The sequence below is a fragment of the Hylobates moloch genome, unplaced genomic scaffold (genome assembly GCF_009828535.3).
Source record: "Hylobates moloch isolate HMO894 unplaced genomic scaffold, HMol_V3 SCAFFOLD_19, whole genome shotgun sequence".
Classification (NCBI taxonomy): Eukaryota; Metazoa; Chordata; class Mammalia; order Primates; family Hylobatidae; genus Hylobates; species Hylobates moloch.
This window is the reverse complement of record NW_026652294.1, coordinates 60681040-60705972: the sequence shown is the minus strand read 5'-3', so window position 1 is coordinate 60705972 and position 24933 is coordinate 60681040. Positions and strand designations below refer to the sequence as shown.

At 38.5% G+C, this 24933-nt stretch overlaps 1 long non-coding RNA gene across 1 annotated transcript; it reads left to right on the top strand.

Moving 5' to 3' along the window:
• Positions 1 to 1050: 1050 nt before the first annotated feature.
• Positions 1051 to 11825, top strand: LOC131381918 (uncharacterized). The gene is made up of 3 exons (XR_009210964.1): positions 1051 to 1122; positions 3607 to 3690; positions 10922 to 11825. It is a non-coding gene; the product is annotated as an uncharacterized LOC131381918 (long non-coding RNA).
• Positions 11826 to 24933: the final 13108 nt, after the last annotated feature.

Genomic DNA, 24933 nt, shown 5'->3' with positions numbered 1-24933 from the left:
CTTTGTTATTATCTCACACATCACAGAGATACATTCATTTTTCATTCATTTTTCAGCTCAGCCCCAGGTGAGCTCTGTAAACCATTCAGTTCATAACTCCGGAGCTGCTGCTTGCCTAGTCCCCGATTTTCCATCTTGTGCATAAGATCTTAGTATTCAGCTAAGACCCAAGAGGACCTCTATTCAGATTTCAGAAACTATTTTTCTGCACAGGGCCCTGCTCCCAGAACTTCCTTGCAACTTTTTGCTATTTTAGGCTTCCTGAAGTCTGATTCTCTATCTCCTTAACTTAGCAAACCTGCCATGCCATGCTTGGGACACCCCCACCTTCCTTCATGGTCTGCAATGTGATTTCAGGCAGAAAGCAAGCATAATTGTAGGAACCATCTCTCTTTTTTCCCTTTTCTCAGAAATCAGAATCCTGCTGTGCATGTTGGCCAATGGCTGCAAACAGCTGTTTCATTTTTTTCCCTTAGCTTTCTAATTATTTATTTGGGGAAGGAAAATCAAATCTTTGCTACTTCTTTATGGCTGAAAGTAGACTATGCAGCTGGGATTAAATTCAGAATATAGAGGTGGAGCGAGTATTCTGAATTATACAGGTGGGCCCAATGTAGTAACAGGTGTCCTTTACAAGTGAAAGGAGGCAGAAGAGCCAGTCAGAGAGAGAGAGATGATGATGACAGATGCAAAGAGTGGAGTGGTTATGAGAAAAGGAATTCTGGCAGCCTCTAGAAACTGGAAAAAGCAAAGGAGAGATGAGAGATTCTCCCCTAGAGCCTCCAGAAGGAATGCAGCTTTGCCAACACCATGATTTTGCTGTTGTAAGGCACATTTCAGACTTCTGCTGTGAGAAAATAGATTCGTGTTGCTTTAAACCACTGTTTGTGACTATTTATTATAGCAGCAATAGGAAACTAATACAGTTTTTAAGAAAACATTGTTCCTGTATTAGGCTGTTCTTGCATTGAAATGCCTGAGACTGGGTAATTTATAAAGAAAAGAGGTTTAACTGGCTTATGGTTCTGCAGGCTTTACAGGAAGCATGATGCTGGCATCTGTTCACCTTCTGAAGAGGCCTCAGGAAACTTACAATCATGGCAGAAGGAGAAGGGGGAGCAGGTACGTCACATGGCCAGAGCAGGAGCAAGAGAGAGGGAGGGATGCCACACACTTCTAAACAGCCAGATTTTGCAAGAAGACATTCACTATTGCAAGCATGGTACCAAGGAGATGGTGCTAAACCATTCGTGAGAAATTCACCCTCATGATCCAATCACCTCCCACCGGGCCACATCTCCAGTACTGGGGATTACAATTCAACATGAGATTCCGACAGGGACACATACCCAAACTATATTAGTTCCTGTCTTCAAGAACACTATTGTTAATGCTGAAACGTTTCTCAATTAGCCTATGTTAGCCAGTCTCAATTCAGTGCACTTTGTGCTACATTAATATTTTCCAATTGCCAGGCAGTGGGGCACTACCATCATGACTTTACTATAGCTTTGTAGCCCCTGATACCACACCAATAACTTTTGTGGGTAGCGTAACGTGAATCACCATGATACCAGGTACTACAACCTCTCCATTAGCAAATGTTTATGAAGATCACAAGTTCGAAATTCTAATTATGTTCTTTTTGAATGTGCATTAAAATATGCCATATCTGGCCAGGTGCAGTGGCTCACATTTGTAATTCCAGCACTTTGGGAGGCTGAGGCATGTGGATCCCTTGAGCTCAGGAGTTCAAGACCAGCCTGGGCAGAATGGCGAAACCCTATGTTTACAAAAAAATATAAAAATTAGCCGGGCATGGTGGCATGTGCCCGTAGTACCAGCTACTTTTGAGGCTGATGTGGGAGGATCCCTTGAGCCCAGGCAGTGAAGGTTGTGGTGAGCCAAGATTGTGTCACTGCACTTCAGCCTAGATGACAGAGCCAGACCCTGTCTCAAACAAAAAAGAAAAAAAGCCATATCTACAAAAATTATTCTCCTGCATATCCCCACATATGAATTACAAACCATCAGTGATACACATCAAGAATTTGGGACACCCAGCTGTACTTCACCTAGCATTTAGCAGGATTTTCACACGCTGGAGCTTTATGTTGGAGACTGTAGCTTGCTTTGATACGGCATGGGTTAAGCAGCAGGAATACCCACTAGTATAGCAACAACGATGGAAAGATGCCAGAAATCTGGACTCTTGCTGATCTCTGATGCTATTAGGCACCAATCTTTAATCAACTTTCCTCTCCTGAGAGCTTGCAGATAGGTGTAATTTGGAAGAGAAGCACAGGGTCTTGAACTGTTTGAAACACTCCCTCCCACAGGCAGGCTCTCTCAGTCACTCCATGCTAATGCTTTTCTTGAATGAAGAATAGTAGGGGGAAGAAAAAAAACTTTTTAAAAAAGGAGATCTTAACGTCAGCAAACTCCTGGAATTTGGTGTTGATTTAGGTAAACTTGCCAGATTCTGGCATATGCTAAATAAAACGATGAGCTAGAGCCTGTGGAAGACACAGCCCAGTTGAACACATGATGCAAAGCTTTTCCAAATTTTCTGCGGGAATGAGTTGGAACATACAAGAGGCCATAGATTCCAGCTTTAGCAATTACACAGTTGATCACACCAAGCCTAACTGAATTTGGCATGACTTTGAGGGCTGTGGTTTTCTTATACTTGTCTCCCTTGCCCCCTCTTGCAGCATGCAGGATAAGACATTCCCAGACAATCTCTGCACTGTATATGCCACACTTATTCTTCTACCTCAGGAACACTGGATTCTCTTTCCCTCATCACTGATGAACTCCACAGTAACCATAGTAAGGAAGACATTATGAAGACTCATAAAACCTAAATTACCCACCTAGTTTAGCCACATACTCACTATGTGACCTTAAGTAAGATCCCAAACTTTTTTGAGTCTCTTTCCTTATCTACAAAATGTCAACAATAATACCTTAAAATGTTAGTAGTTCAAGTAAAATTTTATGATGAATAAAGGGAAAGAATTATGTGAAAAGTATTTGTAAATAACTGATAAAGTGCCTTTCCTTGCTCCACTATTGACTTGAAACAGATTGTCCTCTAGCGTCTCTGTAGGCAAATATCTTAATTAGTGATTCTTTTATTTTCACAAATGTGGAGAAGAGTGGAGAAATATCAGATCCTGTTGTTTCTGTCTCAACACACTTGTTTCATATTTTCACTTTGAATTGACATCATCTGGCCACAGTTTATGGTTCCGACTTTATTTCCTTTTGCCTTGGACCTATCTAGCCATACCAGCCTCTGATATTTCTTCAAACATGGCAAAGTCATTTTCACTTCATAGCCTTTACAGGTTAGACTTGCTTTGACTGGAACTGTCTTCCTCCTGCATAGATGGCTCCTTGCTTAAATCTCACCTCCTCAGAGACCCTTTCCTCTATTGCTTTATGTAAAGGGATCCTCTTGTTTCATAATCCTTTATAAGAGTGCCTGCTATATTTCTTTCATACCGCTGATCATAAACTCTAATTAATCTGCATGTCAGTTTGATGGTCAGTATGTTATCTGTTGTCAGTAAAATGTAAACTCTGTGATTTTCTCTTTAGATATAATGAAGAAAGCCCAAAGAAGCAGGCATTCATTTTTGGCAAAAGACCCTTCGGTGCTTTGAGGAGGGGCATGATGCTGTGGTGAGTTTTGAATCTTCATCTGGGTTTCTGTTCAAGGGGAAGCAGTCCTTAAGGGAACATAGTGACATGGTATTCTTCCTCAGCACCCTCAGCATCTAGCCCAGGGCCTGGCACATAGGCCTCAGTATGTTGTGGTTTGGACAGAATGAAACCTGCCTCTCTTTTCTGTAATGGACTGCCCAGTGAGTGCATAGCTCCTCCCCTTATCCAAGAGGGCTGGCAGCTCATGTTGACCTCACTGCCAACCTCAGTAACTCAAACTTTGATTACTCTTCATTCCTGGGAACGCCTTTCACTTCTCCCCACACTGGCTTGCACCAAATCCTTGAGTCTGTGCATAGACAGCAGGGACTTTCCAGCTTCTGTACTACTACCTGCAGGGAACACTTAGGAGAACTTGTTAAACATAGATATAATCGATGATAACACTCACATGAGCTAAAACATAGTCTAACATGCACCAGGCACTGTTCTAAGAGTTTTGCATATATTAATTTATTTAATCCTTACGATAACCCCTTAAGGTAGGTTACGACTACTTCTTCCATTATACAGCTGAGGAAACTGTGACATAGAGGGGCTAAGTAATTTGTCAGTGACAGAGCTGGGCCACAGCCAGGGCAGTCAGGCTCCAAGGACTCTGCATTTAGCCGTTCAGCTATAAACATTGCAGTTCTTCAAGACAGATCTTCTGGGCTTATCATCAGCCTTCTCTAGGCAGATGGTATAGTTAGCCTTTAACTAAATGTTAAATGTTTTATTTATGTAAGTAATGCATGAGATAAATTCTTCTATAAAGCAATTAATACATTCAAATAAAGTAAAATTCCCCTTTGACCATCTTTTGTAACTCTAAATGGCTCCTTCCTTCTCCAGGGGCAGCCATTGTACCCAGTTTTGTGTTTATCCTTCCCAAACATTTCCTATACATTTGTATGAACCTGTGTGTCAGTCAAACATACAAAATATTGCTGTGGTTTATTGATCAATTGTGCATATATAGTAACATGTACAAATAACACTAATTGTATATATATTAGGCCCTTCCTCTGACAATGTACATTTAAGTCGTCTATGCCAGGTACAGGGTTGATATTCAGCTGGTACACAACAGTATGGCCATGGCTATAGCTGCAATTCTGAAACACTTCTGTAATAATTTGGTAAATAGACCCTATTGCTCTCCTGGGACCAGGGCCAACTTATTCATTAGGCACACTAGGCACAATGCCTGAGGCCCATAATGCATTCAGCCCCCCACTCAAATATTTCAATTTTAGATTTTAAAAAATAATAAGAAAAAAATGAACATAATAATGAATATAAAATTATGAATCTAGCCAAGATTGTTTCTGTCTTTTTACCAACATAGTCATAAAATATAATTTTTGATGTAATTTATATAGGACGGGGTCCACAGAGGGAAAAGTACCTAGGTCAGTACCTAGGGCCCTGCTTGTGTCCTCTCCATGGTCCAGCAAGTACAGGGCCACTGTCTGCCAAAGCATGGGTTTCCTGAGCCCTCTCTCTATGTTTAGGCTGGAGTTCCTAGGTATTAGGACTGGTCAAGGTAGTTCTATATGTATGAGTAAAATTTTTGAGTATCACTCATAGCCACATATATTCCAAAGAGAAAAACATGCTGGCTCATGCAATGATATTTTTGATGCAAGGAACAGAAAACTATGCAAATGTGCCTAAGCCAAATTAGTGGTGTGTGTGGGAGTCTAGAGCTGAAGAGCAACCAGGCCACATGGAGGCCTGGAACATCATTAAAAGAGTTTCCAGAGACCCCAGTGGCTACCCCTCTCTTCCTTTTCAGGCCATGTGGCCTCTCTTCTGCATCCCTTGGCTTATCTGCTTCCTCCCTCTTTCTTTTTGGTCCAGATTTTCACTTCTCCTTTAGAGCTCTACCATAAATGTGATGCACCTCCCACAAAACAGTCTCTGTGTTTTTCATTTCAGATTCATATGTGAGACAGAATCTATTTGGCCTAACTTAGGTCAGATGTTCATTGCTCATCTAGTAAGCTAGGGCCATAGGCCAAGGAAATGGCAGCAGAGGCGGAGTCTGGTGGTACTTGCATAGACACTCCCGAATGTCAATGTCATCCCATCCTTTGATTATCCAGTCAACACACCCTTCTGCCCACACATACAATTTCATTGATGGTCTTGCCTAACATGGGCTGGCTTTTCATAAATAACTACAAATATATTCCCTCCATTATCAGGAGCAGCAACCAACAGTCCCTTCCAGCTAATGCACGCAGAGATCATGCCATGGCCCAAGGCTCTGACAGTGCATGAACTTCCCCTGAGGATGTTTGCTCCTGAACCCAAATTAACTCGTCGGCCACTGATTCGTTAAATGATCATCTTAATTGCCATATATAAAATAGTGGATGAAAAGAATTTTAAAAAGTAGAAATTTTAAGTATATAGTTAGTCTTTGTATAATTTAGCAGCAAACATGTACGTACAGGTAGAGGTGATAGACCCTATTTCTATAATTGGTCATAAGGCTCTGGCTGGTATTTACAGTTTAAAGAAATTATAAACTAAAAGAAGATTCTTTCCAAGTTTGTAATGAAAAATTAAGAAGTCAGTTGACTTTTCTTCCAAAGTATTTTCATGTCTTCCTGGAAACGAACTTGCTTTAGCTTAGCATGTCTTGTGAAGTACTGTTATTTGTATGGTAAAGCCATCATTTTGTCTGGATTTATAGTGTGAAGAGTCACTAATCTTTTTACTATCTTAAGACCAAATCAACACAACTTCAGTTATCGCTCTATGACATCTGTGGTTTCTTCTAGGCATCTACTCAGACACAAGGGAGAACTGACCCCACAGTTCTAGGGCCCATAATACAGTCAGCCCCCCACTCAACAAGTATTTCAAAAATTTTAAATTAAAAAAAAATTTAGAAGAAAAAAATGAACATAATAATAATGAATATAAAATAATGAATCTAGGTAATATTATATCTGTCTATGTCCTCTGACGTTTGGGTAGACTAAAAACTTAAGCTTCAAATTTATAAAGCTAATAAATCTAAGGTGGCAATGGGAGGAGCATTTAATAAGGACAGAATTTACAAGGTTGGAGAACTTTGTTTCTAACTATAAATGAAAGCCTGAGAGGATGACTCAATGTAGCTGTAATATACAGCTGAATGGAATTGTTTCATTAGTTACCTATAGATATCTGAATATGATATATATTTATTAAGGAAGCAGTTCATAAGATAAAACTCTGTACTTTAAAAATTTATAATCTAGTAGTCTATGGAATATGCAACTTCACGAAAAAGTCAAAGATAGTACTTGAATATAATTCTAAAACTTTTACTTTTTACCCTGCAAGGGTAATGTTGTAGGATAAAGTCTTGGTGGAAATATTCTTTTGCTTTTCCATAAGGATGGACGGAATATGGGAATGCATGTAACGTTATTGTAAGACCACATGTGCTATATACAGTGACTTGGCACAAGGCACCTGGCTTACAGGTGCTCTGGCAAGTGGGGTTGGGAAGGCTTCTTTCCTTTTGTATTTCTAATATCATGTGCATGAAATGATTTTAATGTTTTTTTTTGTGTTGGAGTCTATACTGCAGGCAGTCTCTTTGGGCTGAGCAGTTTGCCTTTCAATGTGGTTCCCGGAAACAGGTGACAATCTCATTTTCTTTCTTAAGAGGATCCTTTGTTCTGGGTGGTGCCCGGGATTGCTAGCTGGAGCAGTCCTCTTTTCCTTTTCATCAAAATTGAGGAAGGAAAATGTGAAAACAAAATAAATCAAAAAGTTACCTTAGAAAAGGTAAGATTCAGAAAGTTAGTTCTAGTAAGATCATTCATGCCAAGGCAAGTGGGTCACGAAAATTAGTAAAAATTTTATAAATGACAAGGCAATTGTACAGATTATTAACAGCTTGTATCCGGAAGTATTCCAGTGTTTGTTTTTGAATCAAATGTATGCAGCTTTTGTTGTTGGAATGCAATCAGCCTGCAGGGAAGAAGATGGTCCTGTAATGATATAGACAAACATAAACCACAGGGGATGTTGCAGAAGGCATTTGCCTTACCTTGATGCCTTGCTGCTCTGTTGGAAATGCATCTGCCTGGAACATGGCCATCTAAGGGCTGATCTTTCAGCATGTGAAATAAAGAGAGGAAGGGGAAAAATAGCCATCCATACAACTGTGCTGAAATAAAACTGTTCTTCGTTAGAGTCAACCATTCCCCATCATGCATTCCCTTTCGATGATGTAAAGTCGTTCGGGTGTGCGAAGCCATACCATGAAGCACAGGAAATAGTTTAAATCTTTGTAAATGTTTTTAGGTTAAATAAATGGAGAAATGACTGTAGTTAAAGTTGCCAACCACTTGAGAGTAATTTTTACTGGCAGATTTTTTTTTTTTTGGTTAGTTGTCAGTGTTCCTCTGAAAACATACACACAACCAAGGTATATTGTTATAGCCTGTTCCATGGGTACAGGATAGGCTTTTTAAAGAGGTGATTGTTCTTTGATTTCTTTCAAACTCAACTTACACTTAGGCAGCCTTTTGGGAATACCAATTACTGAGTTTGATACATTTATCTGATCTGAGGGTGTGACTGGAGATTTCTATATGGATGATGATAAACAGGTGAGATTTTAGGGGTTTTTGGTAAACATCTATTACTGCCTTCAGTAAACCCAACAGGCACATGTCTGAGTTACTTTGATGGCAATAGTACATCTATTTTGTCAGCTATTCAGATATAACAAAGGCAAGGAAATCATGGAATATGGTTTTGATGACAAAATCTGAATTCAAATCAAGACAGAAAGAAGCTAATTGGCTAAAATTACTTGAAAAGGTGTAGTGTTCTCTAAAGCAAAAGTAACCAACACGCTTATTTGGCCTAAAAACAGCTATTTTTATACCACCTTTATGACCACCAGCTAACTCTTGATGGTCCAGACAAATCAAGCTTCTTGTTTCTCTCTCTCTCTTTCTTTTTTTTTTTTGGGGGGGGTGCAATATCCTGATATTTGACTGCCTGATCTCCAAAGAGCAAGGCAGGGAAGGTAAAAAATTAATTGTAAGACACCTTTTTTCAATAGTTCCAATTCTTAGCCAGTACTGTGTAGATGTCATTATTCTGACTTATGGCACATATCATATATTATTATAACTATATGTTATTGTTTCTATTAGTCCCACTAGCCTTAGTGACGCTGGATCGTGTTCAACTCTCTATTCCTAGTACCTAACAGATTGCTTATAAATAACAGGTTCTTAATTAATGTTTGTTGAACAAATAAATAAATAATAAAAGGTAAAGTATAAGGTTAAAATATAGCTTGGTAACTATGCCAACCGATTACTATGTTAAAGCATGTTATTTAAAAGACCCAACAGCTTTATTGAAATATAATTTATCATAAAATTCACTTGTTCAGAATTCACTGGTTCAAAATTCACTTTTTAGCATATTAACAATGTTGTGAAACTATCATCACTCTCTGAATTTAGATCATTTTGACCATCTCAAAAAACAAAACAAAACAAAAACAACCCAACTGTGACCATTAGCATTCATTCATTCTCCATGTCCTCCTCCCCTCAGGCCCTAGCAACCCTAATCTATTTTGTCTCTATGGATTTGACTATTCTAGACGTTTTATGCTACTAGAATCACATAATACATGGTCTTTTGTGTCTGGTTCCTTTCACTTGGCATGTTTTCAAGGTTCACATGAATCAATACTTTATTCCTTTTTATACTTTTTTATAACTACTGAATGGATATACCACATTGTCTGTCCATTCATCAGTTCATGGACATTTTGGGTGTTTCCACTTTGTGGCTATAATGAAAAATGAGGTTATAAACGTTCATCCCTAAGTTTTTGCATGCATGTATATTTTGAATTCCCTTTGATATACACCTAAGAGTGTAATTATTGGGTCAAATGATAACTCTAACTTTTTGAGGAACTGCCAAAGTGTTTTCCAAAGTAGCTGCACCATTTTGTAATCCCAAGCAATGTATGAGGGTTTGCATTTTTCCACATCCTCACCGACATTTGTTATTATCTGTCTTTTTTATTTTAACCATCCTAGTGTGTGTGAATGGTATCTCATTGTGGTTTTTGATTTGCATTTCCTGATGACTAATGATGTTGAGCATCTTTTCATGTATTCACTGGCCATTCGTTTATCTTCTTTGGAGCAATAAATGTCTATTCACATTCTTTGCTCATTTAAAAATTGGATTATTTGTCTTTTTATTGTTTAGTTGTAAGAGTTTTTGACAAATATATTCTGGATATAAGTTCATATCAGATGATTTAAAATATTTTTCATATTCTATGGGCTTCAGATATAAAGTTTTAGCTTTTCTAATGGTGTCCTTTGAAGCACAGGTTTTAAAATTTGATGTTTAATTTATTTAGTTTTTCCTTTGGTTGCTTGTGCTGTAGTTGTCATATCTAAGAAACAATGATGTAATCCAAGGTTACAAATATTTACACCTGTATTTTCTTCTAAGAGTTGTATAGTTTTAGCTCTTACATGTATGTGTTTAACCCATTTTAATTTTTATATTTTGTGTGAAGTAAGAACCATTTTTTTGTAATCCAATTCATTCTTCTGCATGTGACTATCTAGTTAATCAAATATGCTTTTAATATATAGTGACTATATCAGCAGAAGTTTAATGATGTTTGAGAACATAATAAAACCTCAATAATTCAGATTTCACTATACTCAAAACTAATAATAATTTGAATATTGACTTATTGTGTTAGTTATAAAGACTTCACTAAGGAAATTATTAATAAACAGAATCACAGCAGAATGTTAGTATACATAGGAATTTCCTCTGCCAATCTGTTAACTGTAACCATTTGTTCTCAAATGTTATTTATAATATTTTTATTTACTTATTAAAAAAATTGTTTCACGCCGGTTTAGTTGGGCTCTCTGAATTGCACAGAACAGAGATGTTCATCATTAAACTTAATTTAAAAATAGTTACTGGAATGAATCAGAAAGCTATCAGAATCTACCCGAGAAGGCTTTTTGTTATTTAGTTCACATTTGAGAAAGAAGGGAGGCTTTTTGGTACAGCAAGATGGAAAAGCTATGTAGGAAGGGGATCAGCTCCCCATGGCAGAATGTCCTAATTTTCTTTAGATAACTCATCCTGAGACGAATGGCCTTCCTCTTTTCTCCATTCTCAGGAATAAAAGCACTCCTAATGGAACTGGAACCCAGAGGGTGAACAGAGCTTAGAGCTTCCATATAGGTAAGTGGTTAAAAGGACAGAGGGCTGTGGAAAGGTTTCAAAGGAGAAGCCCTGTACACTGCATAGGGAGTGGCCATGTGGGACACCCCCAAAAGCTGAAACTAGGGTCCCAGTTGTGGAAAGACGAGGAGTAGAAGGACTGACTTCTCCCCATCTTTCCAACTCTATATGGATTTAATTTTATTTTTTTGATGCTATAGCAAGAAATTACTGGTACAGAGTTGAGGGTTTTATATGGGTTACCTAACCTTTTCATTTTATGCATACAGAGACACAGAGGGGGCAAGCATGGTGGGAGATGATGCATCTTCCGTTTCTGATCAGGTTGGATGCCTAACTTCCATCAGTGAGGTGTGTACCGAGAGTCATTAGCCAAACAAGTTGTCCATTTTCTTCCCCTGACTATTATTCCTGGCCTCCATACTTGTCTCTGAGTTATGGGGCACTATGCTTGTGTTACATCGAGACTTCTGGGGAATTGACTACTCTTTCTGTGACTTGTATGTGTGTTTCTCACTAAACTGCTTCATTTTCTTCTGACTTTGCCTACTCACCCTCTCTTCTATGCAATTTCTCTAACTCATTGATTCTGCATACTTATGGTTACTAATCACTTGTAACAGTCTGATATAACCCCTGTCACCCTTGATTCTACATCACAGTCCCTCTGCCTTCTTTCAACTTCGGTTCCCCAAGCTCATTTCAAATTCCTGCAAGAGGGAACTGGGTTGGTCCAGCTCAGCCTTTTGCACCAGTCCTCCTCATGTGTGCCCAACGAGCTTTTAGGTTGCTCATCAGCCACTCTCTGGCTTAACTGCTTTGCTGGGCATTAGGTTCATGAGGCTTACAACTGGCCATCTGAAGCCCACGGAGTAGAGTTAGTGATCTGGGAGTACCTATGAACATAGAAGCTCTGTGATTTCCAGAACTGGAAACTGCCTACTATGGAATGATAAATAAATATGTTTCACTTCTTGGTATGTATAAATAAATGTAGACACATTTGTTTATTTTAGAATAAATAAAAATCAGTAATTTGATTATTCAGATTCACTACTTTAAACATTTCACAAATTCTTCAATGAATATCAGTTAGTAAGGTTTTTATATATTTAACAATTGAGTTATTTTAACCACCCGTATTTTTTATATAATAGGAGAAATGGGACTCTGTCTCTTTACTATTTTTCTCTAATGTTCCTATACAAAGCCTCACTTACTTTCTTTTTCTTCATTCTCTCCCTTTGTAAGAAAGTTCTTTTACAGGTGAAAGAATGTCATGGGCTGAACTGTGTCTCCTCAAAATGTGTATGTTGAAGCTATAACACACACATTTTATGCAAGTGACTGCATCTGGAGATGGGGCCATTAGGGATATAATTAAGGTTAAATGAGATGATAAGAGTGGGGCTCTAGTCTGATAGGTTTGTGTCCTTATAAGAAAAGGAAGAGACACCATCCTCTCATCTCTCCCTCTCGCTCGCTGTGTGTGTGTGTGTGTGTGTGTGTGTGTGTGTGTGTGTTTGTGTGTCTGTCTCTCTCCATGCAGGAACAGAGAAGAAGCCATGTGAGGACACAGTGAGAGGGTAGCCTTCAACAAGCCAGAAAAAGAGGCCTGCTATGGTCTGAATGTTCATGTCTCCTGTGAATTCATATATTAAAACTTAATCACAATGCAATGGTTTTAAGAGGTGGGGCCTTTAGAAGGTGATTAGGTCATTAGAGCAAGCGCTACCCTTATATGGGAACCTCACCTTATCAAGGAGGCCTGAGGGAGCTTGTTGGCCCCTTTTGCAAGGAGAGGATACACAGAAGGCACCATCTGTGAGCAACAGGCCCTTACCAGATACTGAATCTGCTGGTGGCTTCATCTTGTACTTCCTGGCCTCTAGAACTGTGAGCAATAAATTTCTGTTCTTTAAAAATTACCCACTCTGTGGCATTTTAAAATGATAACCCTAGTAGACTAATATAAAATGTGAAGCAAAGATGGAATCAGTCCTAATTATCTCTAACTCCGAACCCAACTCAACTTTCTTCCTAGCCTATATAAAATGAGCTTATTTAAGCATTTATTTACATGTTTATTTCCAGTCCCCCTTCCCTTTTTACAATGTAAACTCCTTGATGAGATGACCTGCCTATCTTGGTCACTTCTTTACCCACCCCAGGCACATTGTAGACAAATACGTATTTACTGAGTTAATGTATTAGTGATGGAATCATTTTGGTACACCTTTATGAATGAAAACATGGGAGATTTTTCTACAAATATTAGTATGTGACCCAGAAAACCATTCGTTTATTCTCATGATGCTCTCCAGGTATGGCTCTTGGGAAACCCCGTGCTTGCTCTTGATTTGATCTTTTACCTCAGAGGCTGCTTCTTCACCATCTTCTTTGCTACTTCCTCTTCTCTCTGACATGAAAAACTTGGAAATTCAGGTGTCAGCTCTGTTCCCACATCTCTTCTTCAATAGAGTTTAGATTGATTTTTTATCCAGATTGCCTGGGTCAAAATCCTGGCTCCACTATTTTTTTTTGAGACAGAGTTTCGCTCTGTCACCCAGGCTGGAGTACAGTGGCGCTATCTCAGCTCACTGCAACTTTCGCCTTCTGGATTCAAGCAAATTTCTGCCTCAGCCTCCTGAGTAGCTGGGATTACAAGCGCCCACAACCACGCCCTGCTAATTTTTGTGTTTTTAGTAGAGAAGGGGGTTTCACCATCTTGGCCAGGCTGGTCTTGAACTTCTGACCTCGTGGTCCACCTGCCTCAGCCTCCCAAAGTGCTGGGGTGAGCGACCACACCCGGCTGGCAACACTATTTAAATAGTTGTATAAGGTTGGGCAAGTGAATTAACCTCTCTGTGCCTCAGTATCCTTATCTGTGAAATGAGGCTTGTAGATTCCTACAAGCCTGGGCAACATAAGGGGACCTCATCTCCACAAAAAATAAAAAATTAGCTGGGCACGGCATGGTGGTGTGCACCTGTAGTCTTAGCTACTGTGGGGGCTAAGATGGGAGGATCACTTGAGCCCAGGAGTTTGAGGCTGCAGTGAACTATGATTGTGCCATTGCACTCCAGCCTGGGCAACAGAGTGAGACCCTGTCATACACACAAAAAAGAATAGCACCTGGCAAATAGAATGCACTTAGTAAATATTAGACATAATTATTTTATATTAATATTCATTTTTTGTTATATACAATCTCTCTGTAGGTAATTTCTCCACTCCTATGGCTTTCCTAGTCCTGAATTGCCACTGAATTCCAGTTCACAGCCTCATAAAATCATCATATAACTAACTGTAGGAGGCAAGATTCCAATATGGCCTCCCAAATTCCTGTCCCCTGGTGTACAGACTCTGTATAATCCCTTACTCTTGATTACGAGTGGACTCTGAATATGGTATGATATCATTCCTGTTATTTGGTTACTAATCAGTTGAGTTGGAGATAATGAAAAGGAGCTTATTTTGGGTGGGCCTGAATTAATCAGGCAAACCTTTAAAAGAAGGTGAAGGATTAGAGAAATGTGTTCCTCCTGGCCTGAAAGAAGCAAACAGCTATAGTGTGAACTGCCCATGGGAGCCACATGGCAAGGAACATCGAGTGGCCTCTAGGATCTGAGAGCAATCCCTGTATGACAGCCAGCAGGAAAACGGGGACCTCAGTCAGACAGCTGCAAGGAAATGAATTCGGCCAACAATCAGTGAGTTTGGAAGAGGATCCCAAGCCACAGATGAAAATCATAGCTCTGGCTCACCTCTTTCTGTTAGCCTGGTGACACCCTCAGCAAATGACCCAGCTATCCCGTCCCTGGAAGTTTCACTTACAAAATCACTGAGATAAATCAGTGCTGTTTTAAACTGATGTTTGTGGTAATTTGTTATACAGCAATAGAAAACACATATATCAACCGCCAAGTTTACTTCTCTACATCAGTGTCTAACATAGGAATCTCGCACTTTACACATCTTAAAAAATTCTTAATTTCTCTTCACTATCCTGCATTTTTCTTTCTTCTACACAATAACTCACTTGGAGCTAAAAACTGGAATAATTCTTGATGCCTCTTTTTTTCCCTCAGACCTCACATACAATTCATCAGCAAATCCTATAGGATCTGTCATCAAAATGTAACCTGCATCTGACCACTTTTCACCCCTTCCCCTGCTGCAGTCTGGTCAAAGCTCCTCCATCTCTTGCTTGGACCACTACAATAGCCTTCTAACTGCTTGCTCCGTTCCATACAGTTGACTCTCCTTCCTGTAGTCACCACAAATGTTTTAATGTAAATCAGGCCATGCTGCTCTGTGTAGGATCCAAAGACTTCCCATGGCACTCACAATAAAATCCAGACTCCTTACTATACTAGTCCATTCTCATTTCTATAAAGAAATACCTGAGACTGGGTAATTAATAAAGAAAAGAGGTTTAATTGGCTCACGGTTCTGCAGGCTTTACAGGAAGCATGATGATCTGCTTAGCTTCTGGGAAGGCCTCAGGAAACTTACAATCATAGTGGAAGGTGAAAGGGAAGCAGGCATGCCTTAACATGACTGGAGTAGGAGCAAGAGAGAGGGGAAGGTGCCACACACTTTTAACCAGATCTCGTGAGGACTTACTATTGTGACACAATACCAAGGGGAAAATTCACTCCCATGATCCAGTCACCTCCCATCAGGCTCCATCTTCAACGCTAGGGATTACAATTTGATCTGAGATTTGGGAAGGAACACAGACCCAAACCATATCACTTACCACAGCATCAAGGCCCCACATGATGTGGTTCCTTGTGTCTTAGTTCATTTTGTGCTTCTATAACAAAATACCACAGACTGGGTAATTTTTAAGCAATAGAAATTTATTTCTCATGGCGCTGGAAATCTGGAAAGTCCAAGATCAAGGCACCAGCAGGTTTGGTCTCTTTTGAGGGCCTTGTCTCCACTTCCAAAATAGTGCACTGAATGCCGCATCCTCCAGGGGGAAGGAACACTGTTCCTCACATTTCACAAGAGTAGAAAAGGAGAGAGAAAGAGAAAGAGAGAGCGTGAGAGAGTTGAACGTACCCTTTTATAAGAACCCACTACCTTGATAACAGCATCAATCCATTCATGAGGACAGTCAGAATCTGCATGGCCCAATAACCTCTTAATAATCCCATCTCTTCACGCTGGAGAATGAATGGCGATTAGAATTTCAGCGTGAGTTTTGGAGTGGACAAACATTCAAATCCTAGCACCTGGCTACTCTCTGACCTCATTTCCCACCACTGTCCTCTTCCCTCATTATTTTTCAGCTACGTAGGCCTTTCTGCTTTTCCATTTTGATGCCAAGCAAGCTTGCATCTTAGGACCTTTGTGCTTGTTTTTTTCTTTTGTCTGGAACCTTCTGCCTTGTATCTTCCATGATTCCTTCCCTCACATCGTAAGGTTTCTTTCCCAAATGTAACCTCCTCTGGCAGCCTTCCCTGATTGCCCTATGTAAAATAACCAACCTCTTCCTCCCCCCACTACGGCCTAGTGGTCTCCATTGTACTTGGTACTCCTCGCATTGTTTTATGTGTTGTGTTCTCTCTCTACTTATTTGTTCACTTGTTTATTGCCTGTCTCCACTGTTAGAATGTAAGTTCCATCAAGGCAGGGCCTCTGACTGGATCATTACTCAATCCTCAGCCTTAGAACAGTGTCTGGCATATATAAGTAGGCACATAAATATTTTTTATTGAACAAAGAGCTTAGAGAAATATTTGACATGTTTACATTAAAGTCGGAATTGAATTGTAACTCTGTCTTTTCAAAGAAAGTCCTGATGGTGACACTTGTTAAAAGCAGGAATTGAGAAATCATACATTATCAAATTAAGAAGTATTTGTGCTATCAAAATTACGTGGTGTTTTGGAGAAGTTTAATGCTATTGAAACATTACTAATGGTATGGCTGATGTAATTTTTGCTGATGTACAGTTCTGTGGGTTGAACTCCAAGACACAGTGTTGTTCTTGTGATGTCTTCTTTTTGTTTTGTTTTGTTTTGTATTTTTGGCAAGGAAGAGGCAATTTCAGTAATCCAAATGCCGAAATGTAAATTCTAGCCCTGATCAAGATAGACGTGAAAATGGGACTGTGATGAGACCAGGTACTTGGTCAAATACTAACAGCCTCACTAATCAATAGCAAAGAGAGCTAGACAATATCCAAAATATACGTGTCATGGAAAATGTAGTTGTTCAGAGCCCATCTCATGGTTTAGATATCTAGATAGATCACAAGTTCAAAATTTCAGCACAAAAAATAGATGCCATTACAATGAAGTTTGGTACATTGCAAAGTTTTCCCAGTATAGGAAGAGCTTAAGTGATCCAAGATGTATCATTTTTTAAGGCCAAACTTCCAGGTTTACAATGATCAGTTTATAAGCAGAGACATGTTCATCTCCTTTCCTTTTTCCCACAATGAAGATTATCTTTAGAAACACTGACTCAGGCTGGCTGGGTGCAGTGGCTCACGCCTGTAATCCTAGCACTTTGGGAGGCCGAGGCAGGCAGATCGCTTGACCCCAGCCTGGACAACATGGCAAACCCCATATTTACCAAAAATATCAAAAATTAGCAGGGTGTGGTGGTGCAGACCTGTAGTCCCAGATACTCAGGAGGCAGGCTGAAGTGGGAGGATCACTTGAGCCCATGAAGTCAAGGCTGCAGTGAGCCATGACTGTTCCACTGCACTTCAGCCTGAGCAATGAGAGTGAGACTGTGTCTCAAAAAATAAAAATAAATAAAAATAAAAACACTCTATCAGGCCAGTAATGAGTTAACTTCCTTGCACTATAGAATATGGCATATTGATTATGAAGAAAGGCAGTGCAATGTGGTGTGCCCTTTTCCATCTGATATCTTAGGTTTCCATTCTTTCAAGACCATCATATCAGCTCACATAATGCACTTATTTCATTTTCCTTAACAGATCACCTCCTCGCCAACTGGAGCCTTTTTTTTTTTTTTTTTTTTTGAGACGGAGTCTCGCTGTGTTGCCCAGGCTGGAGTGCAGTGGCGTGATGATCTCGGCTCACTGCAAGCTCCACCTCCCGAGTTCATGCCATTCTCCTGCCTCAGCCTCCTGAGTAGCTGGGACTACCAGGTGCCTGCCACCATGCCCTGCTAATTTTTTTATTTTTAGTAGAGACAGGATTTCACCACGTTAGTCAGGATGGTCTCGAACTCCTGACCTCGTGATTTGCCTGCTTTGGCCTCCCAAAGTGCTGGGATTACAGGCATGGGCCACCACACCCGGCTGCCAACTGGAGACTTTTTAAATAATGTAAATATCACTTAATTTATGAAAGAAATGTTTATTCTAATTTAGAGTGGTTTAATCAAGCAAATCAAGTTCAACTCCCTCGAAAGAAAAGAAACACAATGTAATAATTTCTTTAAACTTTTGAATATAAAAATATTTACTGTTTACTTAAAAGAGCCTTTTTTGAACTCCAGTCAAGTATGGAAGTATGCTGTGAATTAAAAATCTGATCTGATAAAATAACACATAAATATTTTAGCAGGAATTTTGGTCCTAATGCCTACGAGATGGCTGTAAATCTGCCTGTAATACAAAGCTGTCTCTCGTTTGAAAACTTCAGAGAGCCAACTATTTGGGTATTAAAAACTCCTGCCCAGATTACTGTTAATGTTAATCCTGATGGAATTACTTAATAATTATGATTTTTCTTCCTTTTAGAATGTCATAGCTGTGTGACTTACATTGTATGTCTCCACTTGGACTGAATTTCTGGCTTCTTCTGTTGTATACATGGATAGAAATCATGTTTTTTTTTTTTTTTTTTTCTCTTGAAGGTGGATTTAGTTCTAGTTGAATGGACATTATAAAAGAATTCTTTATTTTTAATTAATGTCAGTGTTACACCTATACCTTTACAAAAATCTTTAGTAAAGGTATAGTGTTACACCTATACCTTTACAAAAATATATTTAGATATAGAAACGGCAATCTTTTTAAAGATTTTTTAAAAAATTTATATTGACTAGAAACAGACTCAGTTCAAATCATCAAAGCTTTAGTTAACAAAGTGGTTAAAGACCTAGAGATGTCTAAGAACCTTCTAAATTGTACTCATACCACACAATAGCAGTTGTTCTTGAAGAGGTAAAAGTGATAAAGTATTCCAGGAACCAACACGCTGTGATGAAATGTCCACAAACAGACCAAAAGGATATTATGAGCCATTCTCCCCCATCACCTCCCCAGTCCCACATACTTCATAGATGGACAAAGAGCTAGTCTTCATTGTACCCTGCTATTCGTAATAAAATATTACCTCTGTACCTCTTCTTTAGGTCACAGGTTACCCTGCAGGTTAATAATCACATTAAATATGTTCAGATATGAAGAGGTACAACAACAGTGATTCACAGCGATCAAAGGGAATCCCTGCATTCAAATACCTGAGAGCCTCTGTGCTTCCCTCTTATTTTATCATTAATCTTCATATTCCCATGAGTGGCTAGAGTCTATAACTCCATTTGACTCATAAAGGCACTGACACAAAAAAAGAGCTGAAGATTCTTAAAATGTAACAAAAGAAGTTCAGGTGGGAAAATGGCTACAGATTCCAGGTTTATAGACTCCTTAATATTGCTAAGTCCACAATGGTGCAATCCATTGAACTTATTTAAAATAAAATATCTTTATCTAAGTGGAATAGAACAGTCACCCTGAGCTTGTGTTGGCCTCTTTTAGGAGAAGAAATGGCATTTTTTCCTATTTTTTACAGGGGACCTGGAAAGCCTCCAAGTGAAATTTACTTCTTAATTATGTAAAATGTTCATTTTTGGAATTAAAATTTGCATAGTCGGGCAACGTAGCAAGCAGTTTTACTTGTTGAACTGCCACTGTATATAGTTATGGTTATTTGAGCTGTCATTCTCATCTAGTGACCATTCTACTTGCCTTAGTACATAGAGCACTAGCAGCTCCTCCAATAATTCCTTTTAAATCATTTTTGAGCTGAAAACCTTTTGTTGATGCTCTATTGCAAAATGCCAAGGCTGAAGTAATAAACTTGGCTGTCAGGGCTCTCCACTAACTTTTTTTCACTACCCTTCACACTCATTCATTAATTTGTTGAACTAATATTCATTGACTTCCTGTGTATACCAGGTACTGTGTTAGTCCACTGTTATTCAAAGCCATGTAAACTGTCATCTTCTATCTCTTGAGAAACTCCCACTTTAGTAAATGGAGACACATGTAAATAAATGTTTACAAGTGGTAGAGCCTTTCACAACGCCCTTTCCCGCTTCCCGCTCTGCCTCTTCCTGAAAGTTGTAGTCTTTGGATGGTAGATAGGTAGTTAAAGGGAATCAGACTGCTCTATTTTTCCTTGCACAGAAAGTAACAATCACTTGGAGCAAGGATAATTCCTCAGTTTTGTGATTAGAGTAGGCTTTAGAGGTTACCCCAGGGACTGACAGTGAAAACAGACAAATAGTTCTCTTACGGACTTCTAGGCAGGCATAGCATGAGGCTTTTTCCATGTAGCTCCATCAGTCTTACAGTTAGTAGAAATTCTTTTCAAATTCTGGCAATAACTTGACTAATAGTGCTGATTTCACCAAAGTTGGTTTTTGTGTTTTTTCTTCTGAATCATTGTAGGTATTTTAGAATAAAGTTTGGGAAATCTTTTTCAGGGATCCATGCCAGCAGTATTAAAAGACCACTATTTGGTTTGGCCAGTGCAGTTTTAAAAAATTCCTTCAGACTGGACATTGATTCTCTATTTTGTCATAGTCCCACTTTCCTTCCATCTTGTACATGACTTACTCATCTATCTGCCTGCCCATTGATACTATCAATGTTTACCATTTTTATTTTATAAGCATAACAAAAATGGAAAAAATATCTGGACTGGTATTATGATACTTTTAGGTATTTTAAACATTTCCATCTTACAATCAGTAGGAACCAACAATAAATTCATATAGAGAAATTTTAATGATCCTAGCATTTTTCATTCATTCCTAAGTACAGGGAGGGAACTTTCCTAGTACCGTAAAGTCTGTCTTTAGTCCATGAATGGGAGAAAGGAATGTGAGCCCTTATGGAATTGATGTTTGAAAGGACTAGAAAATGCAAGCTATAAAGAGTGACATGTAATGGGAATTCTGCCAAGTAATAAAACATTTGCCTTTCAAGCCAGGCACTGGGTCCAAATCAATGAGCTGAATTCTTCATGGTTCAGATCGTCTTCATTTTCTCTGTAACTCCCCATCTTGCTTGTCAACTCATGTTTTCCAAACATTTGGAAACTGGAATGTAATCCCCTAAAGTGAGGGATTTCCTCTGGGCAGCCACCCTGATCTTGGAAAGAAACAAGATTTCAGATTCCACACCCTCTTCTTGGAAAGTCCATTTCAGATTCCTTTCTGATAGCTCAGGGGAATGCAAATGACGTTAGGGAAGACCTAAACCTTCCTGTCATTCAGCGGAATCCAAAACAGTGAACCCTTCTATTCTCTTTTGGGTACATTCGTATTAGATTGATTTTGGGAGGTTTAGAAAAATCTAGAATCTATATTGATCACATAATCTGTTTTATTCACTTTTTATTCATTTTATTTTTAAAACATTAAAGCAGAGAAGGGAGATTCTTAGATGTTGTTAAAAAACACACAAAGATTGGGATTTATAGATATTAGACAGGAGCTGGGAATAGGCACGTTTAACAAGCATCCCAGGTGATTCTGATGCCGATGGTCAAAGGACCACACACTGACAAACACTAAGAATTTAATTTAATTACACCTGAAATACATCTGCAGACTTTCCACTGTGAACTTTTCTTTATTCTTGATTATGAGGGAATTGGGTAATATAAATCTTCTAATAATTGAGAACTTTTCACTTTGTCATTGACTCAAAAATTCCCCCAAATCTCAACACACTGACAGAAAGGATTCTTCACTAGAACAAGGAAGGGAAGCAAACATCATTGATTATCAGTCCATCAACTGGGTAATCAAGTTTACTGTTGAACTCAAATTAGAGCTCCTCTTTGAGGGTGAGTGTTGGTTTCAAACACACAGCGACTCACAAGAGAAAATTCAGTTTATTGAAATGTGACTTAATCGAGGATTTCCTCAATGGAAAAAGGAGACAGGAAAATAATTGGGAATGTGAGCTTGTTATAAATTTAGAAGGACAACAGCAAGGAATGTTACCTGTAATGAAGCTTGAGAGATATAGTGGATTATATAAAATCATTAGAAAAATGTAAATATATAGTTGCCAAATTGGCCAGAGTATCTCAAGCTCATATACTTCTATGAGACATATCATTCCATGCTTAGTAAAACTTCTTCCTAGGTGTATGTATTTTAAACATATGCAAGTATTTCCCTTATCAAGATCATAAAGGCTGGAGTTTTGAATCTATGTGATGTTAATGTGGCATGCATTATAATTAATAAGCATTTCTTTGGAGATACTGCTCAGTTTGTGTATTGATTTTATTTGAGATCTTAAGGACTAAGTTCAAAAGGAAAATTGACTCAAAATAAAATGTATTTGGAAATATTTAGGAAGGGGCAAATGTTGCATAAATGAGAAAATTCCTGAAATAATTTACAACTTTTACTCCTTTATAAAGTATCCCTATAAGCCTCATACTTTATTTTCTTAAGCCTAGAATTCACTTAAGATGAATGTTAGTAAAGAGCTTTGTAATTTCTGATAAGACTGTTTTAGACTTTGAAAAGACTCCAAATTTGGTTCCATCAATGACTTAAGTAATATGGCCTTGTTTGCACAGCCAACACCATAATTTGCACGTGTAGCTCGATAAATACATTTATGTACTCTAAGTAGCAATATCTCAGGCACAAGGGTTTCAGGGAGGCTCTGTTTGCCCTGTATGTTTGCTCACAGATTTCTTTTTTACGCTTGTGGAAAGGGATGGAAACAGGCACAAACAACGTTTATTCCCAAGGTAAAGTTTTTACATATTATAGTGAATAGTCACCTGCTAATTCTAATAATTTTATTAGCAAAAATGAAATTGACATTATTTTTTTCCTGTTTTTTCCCCCTCTAGCATAATGGCATTTAGAATTGGCATTTATCACATTTCTGTGGCTTACTTTCGAATTAATTCACTTTCTTATACAGCTAAAAGATTATAGCTAGTCTTTATCTTCTAAGGTTTAACATCTTTTTGAGTTCTTATGCTTCTCCCCTCTCTCCATTTCTCCTTTCCTTCTTCCATTCCTCTCTTCTTTCAATGAGTATGAATAAGTACCTATTATGTGCCAGGCACTGTCTGAGTACTGGGAAGACAAAGGTGAGAAGAGGTAATTCTTGCTGTCATGGGGCTTACAGCCTAGTACGAGAAATTATACCACCATGTTACACCATGTGATGGTCACTATAACAGGGACAGCCTAAGAGGAGAAGTACAAGTTGAGTGGAGGCACTTGGGAAGATGCCTAACCTAGTCTTGTTGGGGAGAGGAGGTCAAATAAGCCTTCCTCAAGAATCTCCCTTAGGCTATTGCTAATGTATGACAATATCTGTCTTTTAACTCCAGATAACTCTTTATAGAAATATTCAGTTTTCTGATGTTCTGTTGACTTTCTGAAAGGATTTTTCACATATTTCCAACTGCCATGCTGTTGGCTAAAGTTCACCTGTTTACGTAAACAGCTATTATGTTATGCTATCAAGATTTGGGGATTTATCTATTAACAGCTGTTACTATCACCCATGCCTAACTAATATGCCTCTTGAACCTGATTCAAGCCAGCTGTGGGATTTCAACACCACATCCCTGAGGCTGAACACAGTGGAAATCCCAGATGAAGGCTGAGAAGATGCTCTTCTCTTCCCTTATTATGTGGCCCTTGATCAAGGTAACAATTTGCATGCCCTGTGTACGAATAGGCTGCCCCTGTTACAGCACGCATTACACGCTGTAATGTAATGGTGTATGTACTATACCTTGCCTCACCTTCAATTCTGAATTTCCTCTTCTGTTTCCTTTTATGTCTTGTCTTCTTTTTGAAAAACTTACATGTGCAATTTAAAGGGAAAAGTACATTTTCATGAAATATTGCTACAAGAGGTGGATATAATAATTGATGAAGGAAATTATAGTTTTCTAGATACCAGGATGCCTAGAGATATAATCAATGCCAAATTATAGTTTCCTGTATCAATTATTTACTGTATCTTTTTTTGCTATATAACTCCATGCTAATAAACCTAAGGGCATACATGATAAAATCTATATGAGGCCAGATTAAAAAAAAACAACTGTGAAACTTTCCTGATTTTCATCAAGGCTATAGTGCTTCATGCATGCAACTACGGTCTGATCTCCCCCCACCTAGTTTGGCACTGTAATTTATCAGGTTTCATGACTCTTTGAAAGCTGAGTGCCAAATCTGTAGCTGTAGTTTTTTATTGGATGTGCATTTGTACTAACTTCATCTCTGACTTCAATATGGCCATTTTAAGGCCATATTATTGTTTTTCTTTCTCATCCATTTTTTTTCCTAAAAGGAAATATCTTCATTGCTTTATTCAATTATGAAGTAAATTTGTGCTGCAAGAAACAACATTCAAATGATATTAGAAATTAGAGAAGAACCTGAAATATCCCAATAATCTCACACTGACCTCTACTCCCTGAGAATGTTAGTGTTCTCATCAACTTTTAATTAGATTTTCATGTCTGTTTTAAAGCATGTCTTTCTAAGCTGCCATAATGTCTTCTGCAACATAGTAGTGTACTACTGAATAATGAATGAAATGTTTTTAACATTGCTTCACAATTTACAAAGTGCTTTTCACAGTTTAGTTCATTTAATCTTAACAGCGAAGATCGACAGTATCTTCTAAAACATGGTCATTTTATTGTTGCCAAAAATCTT